Source organism: Suncus etruscus, chromosome 6 (assembly GCF_024139225.1).
Source record: "Suncus etruscus isolate mSunEtr1 chromosome 6, mSunEtr1.pri.cur, whole genome shotgun sequence".
NCBI lineage: Eukaryota > Metazoa > Chordata > Mammalia > Eulipotyphla > Soricidae > Suncus > Suncus etruscus.
In genome coordinates, this window is record NC_064853.1 from 109,498,987 (window position 1) to 109,510,460 (window position 11,474).

General features: G+C 33.6%; 1 protein-coding gene across 1 annotated transcript in view; it reads right to left on the reverse strand.

Annotated features, from left to right (window-relative positions):
* Window positions 1-9,051, reverse strand: part of OSTN (osteocrin) — a 41,027-nt gene extending 31,976 nt beyond the window's left edge. Inside the window, exon 1 of the mRNA XM_049776021.1 lies at window positions 9,010-9,051. The gene's annotated coding sequence lies outside the window, so the exon portion shown is untranslated. The remainder of the gene's footprint in view (window positions 1-9,009) is intronic.
* Between the last annotated feature and the right edge of the window lie 2,423 nt (window positions 9,052-11,474).

Sequence of the window (11,474 nt, forward strand, 5' to 3'; positions counted from 1 at the left end):
TTTGTACTCAGAGATCACTCCTGGCAGTGTTCAGGAGACTATATAAAGTGGCAGAAAATACAGTTAAGGACTGAAATTAAATTACCTTTTTCCTACTCCACTCCACAACTTATTCATATAGGCATTTTTTGATAATAGAGAACATTTTCAGGAATAGGAGTGAATAGAATGATTAGTTTGCATTTATTTTAAAAAGGTTATTAAAAATAGTATTTAACTCAAAGGTCTGTGTTACTCAATGTAATAGAAAACTTGTTGAGGAGTTAGTTGTAACACTCAGATCTTCTCTTAGCAAGACTGCTATTTAATTCTGTAATTTTAAGCACATCTTTTAAGCACACCCTTTCCTCTTTCAAGTAAGTAAAATGGAACTTGTCTAAACTAATCTCTAAATATCTATTATCTCTTATAGGTCTGTTGGTGAGCCTGTATGTTAAGGTGGAAGTGCAGTCAGTACACTGTAGTTATTGATAACAATAATATGTTTAACTACAAAACCGTTTTGATATTCTTCAAATCAGAAAAGTCTATGTATAAAATTAATCACATCTGGACTATAAAGTAAATGTCCTTTACTTGGATTTTAAATGTTTCTTTTTTATTTTTTATATATTTTATTTAAACACCTTGATTACATACATGATTGTGTTTGGGTTTCAGTCATTAAAGAACACCACCCATCACCAGTGCAACATTCACATCACCAATGTCCCAAATCTCCCTCCTCCCCACCCAACCCCTGCCTGTACTCTAGACAGGCTTTCTATAACCCTCATATGTTCTCATTATTAGGATAGTTCAAAATGTAGTTATTTCTCTAACTAAACTCATCACTCTTTGTGGTGAGCTTCCTGAGGTGAGCTGTAACGTCCAGCCCTTCTCTCTTTTGTGTCTGAAAATTATTATTGCAAGAATGTCTTTCACTTTTCTTAAAAAACATAGATGAGTGAGACCATTCTGCATTTTTCTCTATCTCTCTGGATTATTTCACTCAGCATAATAGATTCAATGTACATCCATGTATAGGAAAATTTCATGACTTCATCTCTCCTGACAGCTGCATAATATTCCATTGTGTATATGTACCACAGTTTCTTTAGCCATTCGTCTGTTGAAGGGTATCTTGGTTGTTTCCAGAGTCTTGCTATGGTAAATAGTGCTGCAAATAATATAGGTGTAAGGAAGGGATTTTTGTATTGTATTTTTATGTTCCTAGGGTATATTTCTAGGAGTGGTATAGCTGGATCATATGGGAGCTCGAACTTAGACCCCCAGTTAACATCATGTATGAAGGTAAAATCCAAATGGATTAAAGACCTCAATATCAGACCCGAAACCATAAGATATATAGAAAAACATATAGGCAAAACACTCCAGGACATTGAGACTACAGGCATATTCAAGGAGAAAGCTGCACTTTCCAAGCTAGTGAAAGCAGAGATTAACAGATGGGAATATATTAAGCTGAGAAGCTTCTGCACCTCAAAGGAAATAGTGCCCAAGATACAAGAGCCACCCACTGAGTGGGAGAAACTATTCACCCAATACCCATCAGATAAGGGGCTAATCTCCAAAATATACAAGGCACTGACAGAACTTTACAAGAAAAAAACATCTAATCCCATCAAAAAATGGGGAGAAGAAATGAACAGACACTTTGACAAAGAAGAAATACAAATGGCCAAAAGACACATGAAAAAATGCTCCACATCACTAATCATCAGGGAGATGCAAATCAAAACAACTATGAGGTACCACAACACACCGCAGAGATTGGCACACATCACAAAGATTGAGAACAAACAGTGTTGGTGGGGATGTGGAGAGAAAGGATTGTAAATGTTTCTAACTAAAAAAAAACCTTTCCATCTCTAATTTTAAGATGTCCTTTATGGTAACAGATTCCAGTTTTAAAATGTATTTTTAGAAAGAAAAAGCTTCCAAGTAAAATTAAACATGAAATTAAGTGCAGGACTCATTCTAAACTCAGTAGTTATGAGTGTATCTGAATGAGTTTGCTTTCAAATATGTGTATTTATGTATGCATGTATCTATGTTTTAGGGTCACACAAAACCATGCCCAGTACTTACTGCTGATTCTCATCTCCTGGAAGTGCTTAGGGTTTGAACTTGGGTTGGCAGCTGTACTATCTCTCCAGCTCCTTTTATACTTTTGTAAGTTGAATTTTCTCCTTAATATCACGTTTAAATTTTCTCACATTTTTAGAAAAAATTTTCTATGCAGAAGTTACGAATGCCATAACACATACCTTGCACTATGTGCTTTCCAGAAAGTGATATTTGAACACAAAGCCAGGAGTAAATGTTAAGCACTTCTGGGGGTGGCCTTAAAGCCAAAAAAAAAAAAGTATTTTTATAATAAAAATATGATGGGGCTTCAAAATTTAGGAGGTTCTTAAAAGGTCTGGAGACTCTATTGGCAATCTCAACCAAACAGGTAGGCATTCACTGCAAGGACCCAAGGATTCAATGGCTGTTCTGGTCCTGTGATATCCAAGAAACCTGAGCCACGCCAGTGGTGCTTGAGAAATAAAAGATTCTATATATCTTAAGTCTCTATCAATGTCATTTCAATATCACATATGTATAGGTAATTTTACATTATATTATTTCAAAAATCCTATTAAGGTAAATAAATGAAGATTTTTGAAATATAACTTTTTCTTTAGATAAATTAATTGTTCAATAACATTAGAATAAATACCCCATACAAGAGTTAGGACAAATGCTCAGAATCAGACCTGATGGTTAGGACGAATTATACTTATCTGCTATTTATAATCCTAGAACAAAAAATGCTAAATTGTCTAATAAAACATTATCTAATCGATCTCCAAAATAATAAATTATTATAGTTTCTTTAAAGGTATTTATTTTATTTATAAATTGTGCAAATCAGTAACAATTTAGTTAAGATTTTATGACAGAAGATATTGGGAGGGCCAGAGCGATAGCACAGCCGTAGAGCATTTGCCTTTCAAGCAGCCAATCCAGGATGGACCTTGGTTCGGTCCCTGACATCCCACATGGTCCCCAAGCCAGGAGCAATTTCTGAGAACATAGCCAGAAGTCACCCTTGAGTGTCACAAAAAAAAAAAAAAAGAACTGGGAAACATTTAATTATATTTAATATATTTATTTATAATTATTTTATTTTTATAATATACAAATATATTTAATATTTTAATATATAATTATATTTTAATATACCCAAAATTTAAATTATTATAATATACATGCTTCTTTGTAAAAACATATGCTTTTAATTTTATCACATGTATAAGTTTCCTATGGAAATTCTAAATTATGCCTGAAACATTTTAAAATTATAATGAAAAATAAAAAATTGTCACCAGAGCAATAGCACAATGAGGTGGCCATTTGTTTTACATGTGGCTGACCTGAGTTCACTCCCTGTTGTTCCATATGGTTCCCTGAGCCTGCTAGGAGTAGATTCTAAGTGCAGAGCCAGTAGTAACCCTTAAGAACAGCCAGCTATGACCTTCAAACAAATAATTATAAAATGGAAAACTAGTTACTAGGAATTAAAGAGATTTTTCCTTAGATGAAGGCAAATCTTTGAAGTCAAGTTTTTCCAGAAACATAAAGCTCACTTCAAGAACCACATAAAGAGTTGGGGCTATTAATTGAGAAAATCCGCAAATCTCCATTATAGTTTGACATTATGTAGATATTTCAATGAGTGACAACATTTAACATGGTGATATATAAGTTGTTTCTCATTTTCTTTGATCAATAAAACAACCAGGTGAAGGAGATAATGATCTAAAAGTCTGACATAAAAGAGTTATGATTGTGCAATTCTACAAAACTATATAACTACACACAGACTTTTAAAACTAAAGAATTAGTTTCAGAGCCTCACAAATCAAATCAAATTTAAAATCACTGATCATTTTTATCCAAGAGTTCAACTTGTAGCTTCTATCTTCACACACATATTGGTACAACACCTTCACAAAAATGTCTGAAATGGTGGACATATATGTTTATTTAAAATTCTTTTTTTTGGGGGGGGAGGTCACATTCGGCAGTTTTCAGGGGTTACTCCTGGCCCTAGGCTCAGAAGTAGCTCTTGGCAGGCTGGGGGGATCATATGGGATGCCGGATTCGAACCACCGTTCTTCTGCGTGCAAGGCAAAAGCCTTACCTACATGCTATCTTTCCAGCCCCTATTTAAAATTCTTTTATATAATTTTCTATTTTCAAGAAATTGTGGGATGTACATTTCACTTTAAGGTCTAAGTATGTTTCAAAAAGAACAAATCCAACTGACACTGAGAAGCATTCTTATAATGCTTTAACTGGTAATAGTGAAATTTTCAGAGTCACAAGCCAATCAGAGGAGCCAAAAACTGCCATTTCTGATTCAGTTTCATGCTTCTTCAAGTATAACCTATTTGCTAAAGTATGAAACATCTTTCCAAGTCAAAACAAGTTGCTTATAAAACGAAATATTTATGGATGAGGTATTCTTAATGTAATAGACACCTGACTTTTAAAAGAACTTTCTCTGAAAAGTAAAAATTGGGAAAATGATAATTCAGTAGTGTATATGGTAATGCAATTCATGCTACTTGGCACCATATTTATTCTTTTTTAGATAACATTACCATTCAGAATCTCAAAATGTTATTGTTAAATATCTATTTTTATTAATTTGTACAGTTCACTAGTACTCCTTTTCTCTTGCAAAAATTTGAGAAGCAGAAATCTACAATGATGAACCCACTATTCAAAAGCCCTGATATAAATGTGTAAAGGGTATTTTGCTGTTAGTAAAAGCTTCTGAGAGTGGAAATTCTGCCATTTTGCCACCATTTCTCAGCAAAATACATAACATCAAGTTAAATATACATCTTCATGAATGAATGAAACATTTTCATGAGTGTTAGGTAAGTAGGAATGACAGGCAGATATTAACATCTGTCTCACTCACCTAGAAAATAGGAGTTAAAGAAGAAAAGGTATTTTCTCAAGTTTTATCAACCACATTAATCTGAATTATTATATCAGTATCCTCGTATATCCAATAATGTTTTAAAACATTTATTATTGGGCTAATGTAAGGTAAATTTATCAGTATTCCTTGATATTAATTTCAGTAGAGTTAAAACATTTCTCTTTACCAAACATTAATTTTTCTCTTATCCCTAAATCACTCTTTATATAAATCTATGATTCCAAATCATCAAAGTAAACTGTGCATACTTATAGACAATTTTATTAAGGGAGTTTGTTATTCAATTATAATGATTAAAAATAATAAAGTAACAACATTTAAAACTATGGATAAGTAAATACAGTTGTATCTGCCTATAAACATACTTTGTAGCCATTAAATGCATATGTAATTTTGTCATAGTTGGACAAGTGTGTTTAAATATGGCGTAAAAATTGCATGCCATAAGTTATTCAAGGTAATTTTCTTTTTAGTTATCTAGATGTGGTGTGACAGCTGAAGATGCGTGTTACTTAGACTTCTTTTTCAACAATTCATCAGTAAAAAGAAACAAAGCTGGGGCTGGAGACATAACATGGAGGTAAGGTGTTTGCCTTGCATGCAGAAGGTTGGTGGTTGGAATCCCGGCATCCCATATAGTTCCCTGAGCCTGCCAGAAGCGATTTCTGAGCGTAGAGCCAGGAATAACCCCTGAGCACTGCTGTGTGTGACCCCAAAACAAACAAAAGAAACAAAGCTTTGTGGATTTATGAAAAGATTTAAAATAAAGCTGGTAAGGTGGCTGATATATTACTTAATAAGTAATAGCTTTCATCATTTTAGTACTGCTTTCTAAACTAACTCAAAATTCTTACAATTTTTTTGTTGTTGCAAAACATTTAAGAAGCCCTTAATTAGTTACTTTTTGGTCATATTTAGTGACACTTAGGGATTACTTATGTCTCTGAGTTCAGGGATCACTCTTTGCAGGGTTTGGAGGACCTTATAAGATGCCTTATAAGAACCTGCTGCTTGCAGAAAGATGCCCTACCTGCTGTTCTATCACTCTGGCTTCAAATCCATATATATGTGAACAAAATTAGTTCTAAAAGTCTATAATTGTCATAGAGTGATACAAAATAATACAGGAAAAATGATATGGAAAGGGGGAAAGCAATCTTACTAGAGACAATTCTAAAGTCTGATGTTATAATCAATTATGAATTATACTTATTTTATGTCATAATTTCTTATAGATAAGAAGTATACAATTATAAAGATGGATAAAGTGAAGAAATCAAATTAAAATTATTTTAATGTGAGTTTGAATAATGCATTAAATATAATTATTGTTTAATAACTAATTATAATCACAAAAGTGAAACTTTACTTGAACTGCAATATAACTCTGATATATATTTTGTTTTATAGTTACATCAATATAGTACTTTTGAAAATTACAAATTACTTGTGAGAATTCAGATTTTTCACATTGTTTTTGTCATGCAAATTTAGTATAAAAAGTCATGAGACTTGTGGAAATTAAGCTTCTTTTTTAAAAGAACTAGACTTCATACAAAGAAGGCAACATCTGGAAAAAGATAAAATGCAAAGGAAGCAGAAGTGAGAACACTTCCCAATCTTTTTAGGGGTCCCAAGTGGCATAGACTCTCGGATTACAGGGAAATCCAACTAACACAGTGGGAACATATGAAGCTCATAGAGGTCTATGGGAAACGGCATTTAAAACTTGGGGCTCCTCAACCAAGTTGTTGACCTGAGTGTTATTTTAAAGTGTATTTTTTATGTGTTAAGGGACTTTTATTAGAAACTGAATTTTAGAAAGGGGAAAGGCATTCATTGGAATTGTCGAGTAACAATCTCAGTGAGTGAGGGAGTAAAACTCAAAGCTACTTGTTTGAGAAATGAAAAAAGAAGGTGAGATATAAGATGCATCCAGAAGATGCAAAGAGATCCAAAGAGTTGTTTTCGGGGGCTGGAGAGGTGATGCCGCGATAGGTAAGGTGTTTGCCTTGCACGCGGTTGACCTAGGACAGACCACGGTTGGTTTGATCCTCTGGTGCATAGATGGTCCCCCAAGTCAGGAGCAATTTCTGAGCCAGGAGTAACCTCTGAGTGTCAATGAGTGTGGCCCCCAAACAAACAAGCAAACAAATAAACAAACAAATCCAAAAATTTGTTTCTTGAGAAAACAGATGCTTGGTTCTGAGACAGGAGCTTATAAAGCATCCATGCATAAGGTAGAACAGTAAATCTTGGCAACTGTCAGCTCAGTCCAAGTAAAGTCCCTGACACTTATTGGCAAGTGATTCAAACCATTACTCCAGTGAGATAGTCTGAGAATTATGTGGACATAGGGGAGAAGAATGTTAGCTAAAAATGTCTAATCAGATCCTCAGGCATTTGGGTGTTGTCTTGTGTAGGGTAAGCTTGCCAAATAGTGAACCATTATGGCTCAAGTTTGCTAAAACATAAAAAGGAGATATAGACAAAAAAATGAGATAAATTTCTAGGGTGACTAAACTGTTGAAGTCAAGATTAAAATGGAAAATCTGTTTTTCTCACACTATAGCTATTGTTCCTTCAACTGCACTATTGAATGTAATTAAAAATTGTCTAGTGGAAAAGGGCAAGAGTAAATAAAATATTTGCAAATAAATTAATATTAGTTTCAAGATTCTAAGTGATCCTTAGTCTTCATTATAAAATAGGAAAATTGATGCTATGAAACCTTTAGATTGAGTTTAGTCTGTACTCAATAGCCCCTAAACTTTTAATTACTTAGTCTATTTTCATATTAGAATATCATTAATGCTCTCCATGCTTTTGACTTTTTTAAAGTTGTACTGTTACATTATGAGAGACAGAAGAATATTTTAGGAATTCACCGAGTTTGATTCCTCTGAAACAAGCTTAATAAATACAATGATACAATAATATATATAAATTATTGAAAGTATTTGAAAAAATTAAACTCTAGTCTGAGTTTCATAAACCTGATTCACTACATTTTCCTATTGCCCACCCATAATGCATTGTCTAGGAATAAGTTAAAATCCAGAAATAAGTAAGAGAAAACATATATCAAGGTTAAAAGCTTTTGAATGAAGCCACAGTGAAATTTATTTCACAGAGGAAAATTGAATCTATAGAATCATCTCTCTAGAGAAGCTCTAAGGAGTGCAAGAGAAGAATATCAGAATATTTAATTTATAAATTAAATTATAATTTTATTTCATTGGTTATCAGAAGCAATTTTATTGGTTTTAAAAGCAATCCTATTTCTGTACTTACTGTGAAAAATTTATCTCAAGAATAGAATTGAGTGCGCACTAATATTTCTACAATTTTAAAAACTAAAACAAACATGTAAATTTGTTCTTAAACTGAACTCGGTTGCATATTTCAGATGAACTCTAATACTATGAACGGAAAAATTTCTAAGATTAAAGATTAGACATAGGCTAAAGTATTTCCAAAATGATTATAATATCAAAACTTGTATTTGAGTTTATAGTAAGAAAATAAAAGGGTAATTTTTATTTGAAAGAGAATTTGAGAAAATTATTAGCATTTTATTAATTTATGTCTGTTTCTTACACTTCAAGTTTAATAAAATAAGGGAAAACCTTTATCTATCTAGGGTTTTAAAAGACCACTTTTGTAAACATTCTTAACATTAATCATCTTTGATTAAGATTAATATTATCAACATACAATTGGAATCATTCTTTTCTGTTTGTTTTCAAGTGGAAAACTAAAGCAAAAAAGAAAGATAATAAACATGAAATATTTGAAAAAACAATGAACTCTATCCTAACTTTGCCTTACAAAAGTATCTTGCATTTTCAATTCCTTTAGAGAGGTAAATAATACACTTGAAATTCCTAATTTTAACAAAATAAAGGTAAAACCAACAATTAAAAAGTAAGTGAAAATTTTTTAAAAAGTAGTTTACAGGAGAAAAATTTAAATATGAAAAACAGCTTTTATAGTTAACTTACCTTGTGAAAAATCAGAAGAGTCTTTAGAGTCTTGTCTGTGCAGTTTCTCCCAAACAGCCTTGATGGTGAGTTTTCTCTCTGAGTTTTTATAGTCTCAGTTATACACCCCCTTACTCCAATCCCTGCCTTTGCTTTCTCTTACATCATTTCTACAGATTTTCCACTCAACATTTCCCCAAGCCTCTTTCATCTCTCTCTCTCTCTCTCTCTCTCTCTCTCTCTCTCTCTCTCTCTCTCTCTCTCTCTCTCTCTCTCTCTCTCCTCTCTCTTTCCCTCTCCTATTTTCTTTTCATACTTTTTCTATCTATTGCTTTGATCATGACATTTAAATAGCAGTAGGAACTTAGAAAACTTAAGTATACATTAACTTAAGTTTAGATTTATCCCATCACTTCCTTCTGAAGTTTTTGTTCAGCTATGATTATTACAAGTCATATATAGAAAATAAAATACACAGAAACTCAAAATGATCTGTTGTTATGCATCTGAAACCTTAAATTAAATTATCAGACAGAGAAATGGTGAATGATTTCAGTCTCAGTCAGGTGCATAGGGCTGTGTCAATAAAATGACAGTTATTTCATAATTATCATGGTTATACTCGGAAGGCTATCACTAACAAATCTATAAATACTGAAATATGACAAGTGGGCTATAAATGCAGACTTTATAATCATTCTTATCTTGCTGTTATTCTCTCATTTTAGTTTTCTTTAACCAAAACATTCACAGACACATTTTTAAAAGTCATTAAATCCTCATTGTTGATTAATTACTAGTTAATTTGATTAACCAGTGGATCCCCACTTAACAGTAAAAGATAGTGAGTATCAGTTAATTAAGTGACCTTATGAGATCACAAAGCCAGAATGTAGTCACAGAGTCAGATTTCAAATATAGATCTTCCACATCCAGTCCTCTTCCCACAATTTCAATTTGTCTTAATATTCAAAAAGTTAGAGAATCCAAATCAGATTATGTTTTTGTACAAATAGAAATAAGCTTTTTTTTTTTTTTGGTTTTACTTACAAAGCAATTTAAAATACTACTCACTATTGTAGAATTATTACATGGCTAATTTGGATCTTGATGGGGAACTGACCAGAGAACGTTGAATTGGTGGGATAGTAAAATGCTTCATTTTTTATGAAGGGTTTCCAGGGATAACATATGTCTCAACAGGCTTGAAATTTGAGTACTTGGCAGTAATAGTTCACAAGTCAAGATAAAAATACAGCTTAATTGTGGGCCTTTGTTTAGACATTATTGCCATAAAGCAATTATGTTAGTTTAAATCCACATAATGGAAAACTCTCAATATAGTTTTAACAAATGCATCACAATGCTACCGGGAGCCAATATTCTTGATGTACCTTCTATCCTTATTTAAAATGCCTTCCTCAGCATGTTGACAAGTGATATCTGTGTCTGATTTATTCCAGATCTGTCCCTGCTTAGACAGTCCAAAGTTTCCACCCTATTTGTGGATTTTGTTGACCTAATTCAAAGTTTGACTTTATGCTGGAGGGTGAAGACGCTGCAAAAGGGGCCTGGCTCGTGGAGCACAGGCCTTGGACTAGATTTCTCCAGGACTGGCAGCCCTGGTCTCATTCGTTCTACCTCCCACCTGCAGCCTGCGCAACTCTTCCATATCTGCAGGCCCAGCTGGTTCCCCTCCACCCAGCAATTACCCCAGACCAGGACTGAGGACACTACCACAGAGAGTGGTTGGAGAGGGGCTTCATCCCCTAAAGCCCTGGGTGTGTGTGTGTGTGTGTGTGTGTGTGTGTGTGTGTGTGTGTGTGTGTGTGTGTGTATCAAAAGCCCCCTTCCCAGAGCCCCAAACTCTGCAGCCTTTGGGGATAGGGTAGGTGGGGAACAGAGTCAGGCTGCCAGAACAAAGCTTGAGTTGTGTGGAGCGCAGCAGTGTCGTTGGTTTTCTCTGGTGTTTCTAACGCAATAAACTCATTGCAGCCCACCATTTCTGCACCTGTGTGGGACAAGAGAATCAAAACAAACAAACAAACAAAAAAACAAAGTTTGACTTTACTGTTCTACAACTGTAGCTGTAACAACTGGAATAATTTATTCCAAGAACATAAATATGGTCCATAATCCATTTACATAAAATTCTATGCATTATAAATATATATTCTTATTTAAAAATTGCTCATGCATTTACATGGGAGAGAATTTTTTGTTAGCAAGGAATATATAGAAATGCAGATTAAAATCTAGTATTGAGAGAAGAAAAATTAAGATGAGAAAGGAAAAACAGTAATAAAATATCAGCTAGTATATCACTAATTTTCTTTTTTTTTTTTTTTTTTTTTTTTTTTTGTGGTTTTTGGGTCACACCCGGCAGTGCTCAGGGGCCACTCCTGGCTCCATGCTCAGAAATTGCTCCCGGCAGGCACGGGGGACCATATGGGACGCCGGGATTCGAACCGATGACCTTCTGCATG